The sequence below is a fragment of the Nycticebus coucang genome, chromosome 21 (assembly GCF_027406575.1).
Source record: "Nycticebus coucang isolate mNycCou1 chromosome 21, mNycCou1.pri, whole genome shotgun sequence".
Classification (NCBI taxonomy): domain Eukaryota; kingdom Metazoa; phylum Chordata; class Mammalia; order Primates; family Lorisidae; genus Nycticebus; species Nycticebus coucang.
In genome coordinates this window covers 670,469-676,510 of record NC_069800.1, presented here as the reverse complement: position 1 = coordinate 676,510, position 6,042 = coordinate 670,469, and the positions used below count along the sequence as shown (strand labels likewise).

Here is a 6,042-nt window from a genome sequence, read left to right as displayed (position 1 = left end):
CTTTACCAAAAGGGAATTTTAAGACAGAGTGTTTTTAATTGTTTCATAATGTTCACATTAAATAGTTCAAACACAGCACGTTTTAAAAAGATTTCTGATTATGAGACTCATGATATCCCGTTTTGTTATATCTGGAACTGGGGGGAATCTCTTACTTGAAAGATGATAGGGATGCACACCCGCTGGCTGCGGGCACACACACACATGCAGATAGCGCTTCAGGAGCGAAGGAAGCCGCTTCTGTCAAATGAGAAAGTCACCGAGGAGGAGTCACCCAAACACTCCAGCTTCCGAGAGCCCCCCTTTGGCACTTCGCCATTTGGCCGCGGGCTTCTGGCTCAACTCGGTGGAGCTTCTGTGAAGCGACTTTCGGGGCTGCTGCGCATTTAATAGAGAAAGGACAGGGGAGGGCGAGATCTCTGTCAGGCAGTTCCACAGCAAACTCAAGCCAAGAGGAAAAAAACAAAGGAAAGTTAAGGGCAAACCGCCACTGCGGGTGGGCGCACTGCCAAGAATTTGCAGTGTCCTGAGAGGATTTTACCGAGTCCTCGGCCAGACAGTCCAGGGCCGCCGGGGGCGTTACTCGGCCCTGGACTGGTCCCCTGAACTCTCCTCCCAGGTGGGAGCGACTCTGGGCTTCGAAGTGGGGCACAGTGAGCACCGGTCGGGCGGGCAAGTCTCTGGGGGCAGCCAACGTTGATGTTGAGTCCCTCGGGGCGGAGGGCGAGTGCCTGGACACAGCAGGGCAAGAGCGTGTCCAAGCCGGTGGAGCACGTCAAGCGGCCCATGTCGCCTTCATTGTGTCATCATGGGTTCAGCGGTGCAAGATGGCCCAGGAGAAGCCCAAGATGCACAACTCAGAGATCAACCAGCGCCTGGGCGCGGAGTGGAAGCTGCGCACGGAGTCGGAGAAGCCGCCGCTCATCCACTAGGCGAAGCGTCGGCGGGCTACGCTAGTGAAGCAGCATCTGGGCTACAAGTACGGGCCGAGGTGCAAGCCCAAGAAGCTGCTCAAGAAGGACAAGTTCGCCTTCCAGGTGCCCTGCGACCTGGGCGGCGTGGCCGACGCTGAGCACCGGCGCTCAGGGCTGGCTCGGAGCTGCACGCGAGTCCGGGAGGCCGCCTGGTGCCCGAGTCACTGCAGGCCAACACGAGAAGCAGTCGCCGCCGCAGCCGCCGTCGGCACGCGCATCTACCGCGGCGGCCGGCAGCCCCTACTCGCTACTGGACCTGGACTCCAAGATGGCAGAGATCTGGTCGTCGTCGTCTGCCCTCCCGTGCGCCTTGTCACTGGGCTACCCGACCGCTGGCGCGGGTGCCTTTCACCGCCTGGTGGCGGCGGCTGCGAGCGGCTGGGAGGCTCCCGCTCTCGCACCCCAGCACCGGAAACCGGGCGCCATGATCCAGTGCAACTGCAGCGGGTGGCTTAGCCCCGGGCTGCAGCCTCTGCTCGCCTACATCCTGCTGCCGCACACCAGCCAGCCTGAGCTAGACCCTACCCCGCAGCCCATGCGGCCGTTGCGCTCGGACTCCACAGGATCGCCTCACGAGGACCGATGTCCACACGTGTAGATACGTATAGGTCAGAGCTCTTCCGACTCCCGGCTCCCTCCAGCGGCAGGGGGTCCGGGTTGTGTGTACCTAAGATGTACAAGTGCCTGGTGGAGGCGGAGAAGCAAGTCCTGGCGCTCCTGGCTGAGCGCGCCAGTGCACAGTGTGTTGGGCCTGGGAATTGGCAGGATCATTTCAGACTCGCACAACTTGAAAGAGGGAGGAGGTATCCGGCGGCAGCTGGGGTTTGCTTTGCACTGGGAACCTGTTCTGTTCTGAGCCACAGAGGTGGAGTAAGTTTGTGACATTGGGCTTTCTAGTTCTGTTGGTTGGAAGTTTTATCCTCGGTTTTGTTTTTGTTTCTCATCATCTCCTCCCCACCCAGCCCACCCCCGTCTGTTTTGCGCGCACTCTGTTCAAACGTGAGGTCTGCAGTGTCTGGCACGCAGGAAAAAGCTGATCTCAGAGTGGGACGGCTCTGAGCAACCTTGCTCCCTCCTTGTACAATGTGAACTTTGCAGATCTCTGTTCTCTCGAGCAGAGCCCCCAGATCTGTTCCATTCTTGACCAGTGACCGGCTTGAATCTGGCCTTTAGTATGTGGGGTGATCACAGTTTCTACACCATATGCAAATTAGAGCTAGAGCTCTTAAGAGCGAGAAATGCAAACAAGAAATATGTGAGATGAAAGTTTTCCGTTGGATAGTCTCCCTTAAAACGGACAAAACTACAAGCAGTCTCCCCGAGTCCAGGCGCTCGGATTTATGACACAGTTTACAATATGGAAAAGGCGCGGTTCCTATTTTCCTCAAGGGCTGATTTCACCTTAAGATTGTAAATGTGAACAAGTCACAGTGAAAAGATTGAGTCTTGGGAAATGTGTTATTTTCGTTGTCCTAAATTTGAGTCGGTTTTAGACTCAAAAACATTTTGAGCAGATGTCAAAGTTAACTTTTAAAAATTGTGAACTATTTCCGAATAGCAGTTTTATTCAAGATTAAATCTGACTTTTTTCTCTGATATACCTATATATTTATTATTTAGCAAAAATGAAAAACAGCTCAGAATCGTCTGGATAGATGTGTCTCCTTTTCAGCTAGCATTTCTCTCCCAACTTGAGCCATTTTAATGTGTTTTGGAATTCCTGCCTCCATTGGCTTACTTTTTAGATCACCTGCAATTCATTTGCAAATTATGATAAAACACATTTTAGAAGAAAATTCCTTCCTCAATTGTGACTTTTTCGTTTCATTTTTAAGTGTATATATTTTGACTAATGTTTGCAAAATAAAGTTGTCTAACATGTATTTAGTTTCATTTTGGGTTTATGTAATATGAAGTTTTGAATATTTTTTTATTATTAAATCATAGCTGTGTACATTGGATATATTCATGGGGCATCATTCACTAGCTTCACAGACCGTTTACCAAGTTTCACATATACCCTTGTATGATGCACCACTGTTAATAATTTAAATATTGGTTTTTACCTTTATGTGTAAAGGGTTTTCTTGTGTGATCTAACTTAATATAAGATGTCTAAGCTATATCTGTAAATTAGAATCTGACTATCACACTGTTGTTTTTTTTAAACAAAGAGTTTAAATAAAGCCTGAACCCTGGAAAACAAATAAATAAATAAAGATGATATGGCTTCTCCTGAGAATGGTCCACTCTACTCACACTCCCCTGATCACTGGCAGTCACTAAAAGCAAAAAAAAAAAAAAACTGTCTGCAGCACAACCTGGCAGTGCTGAGCTGGGATTCAGACCCCCATGGCTGGTCTTTTCCCTGCTACTGTGATTTTTCGAGGATTATGCCAGAAGGAAACCCCTGCCCTGTAAGACTCAATCTCAGCCACAGGCTCTGAGATTACCCGCTTCCTCCCAAGAAGCTCAGTGCTGGAGGGAGGAGAACCCACTCATAGCCCACAAAAATAAATAAATAATAAACAAATAAAAGGAAAAAATAGATTGTTGGGGCAGGATGTGGAGACCACCGGCAGCTCATCCTTTAGCCCTGAAGTTTTCAGAGAAGAAATGCAGGTTGCTTGTCAGTAAGATTGGGGAAGCTGATTCTGTAAAGGACGTCACTTCAGACCAAAAGGGCTAGACACAGTTTCTCTGGGGAAAAGGGCCCTCAGAGGAGGTGCTCCCAGGAAGACAACATGTCCCTCCTCTGCCCATCTGTGGCCCTGGGTGTTGCCCAGTATGTGGCCATGAGAGGTGGTGAGAGGGGATGACCCCTATGTTGGAGTCAGAATCCTGTCTCCCGACTCTGGGTAAGTTCTCTGACTTCCCAGGAGCTCAGCTTCCTCTCCGAAGTGACCCCTGCTGCCTGTGCTGCACCTGGTAGGTTTTAGCATTACAAGGGATAAGGAACATGGAAGTACTTTATGAATGAGGCCACACACACACACATGTGTGAAACTTGTTAACGTTACTGTTGACATTTGACCTTGTCTGCTGCTTTGGGGGTTGTCAGAGTTTACTATCGCAAGTGTCTCCCAGGAAGGGACTCCAGTGATCCTCACTTCTACCTTCCTCACCTATCACTGCATCTCCTGGTTTCCCAGGTCGGAGAATGTGTCCGAGGGAAGTAGAAGAGGAGAGGCCGATGCTTTTAATTTTCACGAGGTGAATAATCTCCCCCTCTCTTTCCTGGTCCCTTTTCAAAGAGTGTTCTATGCATGCCAGGGATTCAGGGCACCCTGGCATCGTCAAGGGAGCCTGTAGCCATGGGAACGGGTAAGTGTATTGTGGAGTTGTGAGGGCAAGGTGGGGATGGAGGCTTCAGGTGGCCCCACCCCAGCTAAGCCAGAAAGCCCTCCTTTCTGTTTTCTAGTCTCTGCCTCACCTTTGTACCCCGCATCTTCTGCAGGCCCTGGGGCAAGGATCAGGACTTTATGAACTTCTGGCGAGTGCTGTGTCCAGACCCGCTCTGTCACATGTATGGCAGGGGAACCTTCAAGGTCATGAAGGTGCTATTCCGGCAGCGGCTGGACAATGATGCCTACTCTACAGCATGCTCAGATTCTCTGATTTCTTAGATTGAGTCAGCAGGCTCTTGGTCCACAGCATGCTCAGCAGGCCCTCCAGGAATCCCCCCATCTACCCATCTGCCGAAGGCCCCTCCACCTGCCATCTCCCAGAACTCACCAGACCTAAAGACCTCCCAGACCTACCCTTCTTTCCCAACCAGGCCCTTGCCTTTCCTCTCCCACCACCTCAGAGCACCCCCCACTCCAAGGCCATTTATTCCTTCACCAACAGGGCTCCCTTCTCTAACTGACACAGACCAAGAGCCCTGCTAATACTGTATGAGCCAATTGATCTCACTGTGCCAGGAGTTGTGTGTATCCTCGGCTTATTGATTCAGTCAATTAAAATATCTTTTGCTTAAAGCAGTGGCTTCCACCATTGAAATCAAAGATATTTGTCAATATCCAAAACTGGGCCTCAGTTTCTCCCCGAGGATCACAGTGTTTCACATGTATTACTAAATGAAATTGTGATAGAATCCTGATAATGTTTTAGGACTTCATTTCAAATATATATGTTTATGAAATAAATAAAAACTTTATCTCTATGAAAATATTTCATTAATAAATGCCCAAACTTATTCTCCTGTGTTACAGTATCTACCTGCTTATCTCAGTATATTTTTTGGTGTGGAAGTTGAGAGTAATGGGGAAAGTGTAAAATTAAAAACATTGGCTTGGCACCTGTAGCTCAGTGGCCAGGGCGCCAGCCACATACACCGGGGTTGTTGAGTTTGAACCTGGCCCAGGCCTGGCAAACAACAACAACTACAACGACAACAACGATGACTACAAAAAAAATAGCTGGGTGTTGTGGCAGACTCCTGTAGTCCCTGCTACTTAGGAAGCTGAGGCAAGAGAATCACTTAAGCCCAAGAGTTTGAGGTTGCTGTGATCTGTGACAACATAGCACTCTACAAAGTGTGACATAGTGAGACTCTATCTCAAAAAATAAATAAAATAAAATAAAGCAAAACCAAACAAAATTATTCTGGACATAGACATACTTCCAAATATTCTTTGCTGAGCAAAGGAAATAACTAAAGTTTGTTGTTCCTGGTTCATTGGCTTGATATTGGGAGCAAAATGTTTTGGATTAGAACTATATGATGTACACATTCATATATATATATATATATATATATATATATATATATATATGAGTATTTACCAATCAGTGGATAGAATTTACACAAGTATAGATTATATACATACACATATATATGCACACACATTTTAATAGTAATTGTATTTGTCCTATTAAAAATAATACTTATTTTAGAAAAGGAGAAATTAAAATTTTTTGAGATTGTTTAGCACCTATTATATATGAGTCATGCTCAAAATATAGTAGACAGAAGAAAAAAAAAGGATGTACTTTACACTCTCAAGAACATTAAATTTTAGTGGTGTAAAATGGAAATAAAAATTAGCCATAATCCTACCTCTGT

General features: G+C 47.4%; 1 pseudogene; it reads left to right on the top strand.

Moving 5' to 3' along the window:
* The first annotated feature begins 699 nt into the window (after nucleotides 1–699).
* Nucleotides 700–1,572, top strand: LOC128574159 (transcription factor SOX-21-like; annotated as a pseudogene).
* Nucleotides 1,573–6,042: the final 4,470 nt, after the last annotated feature.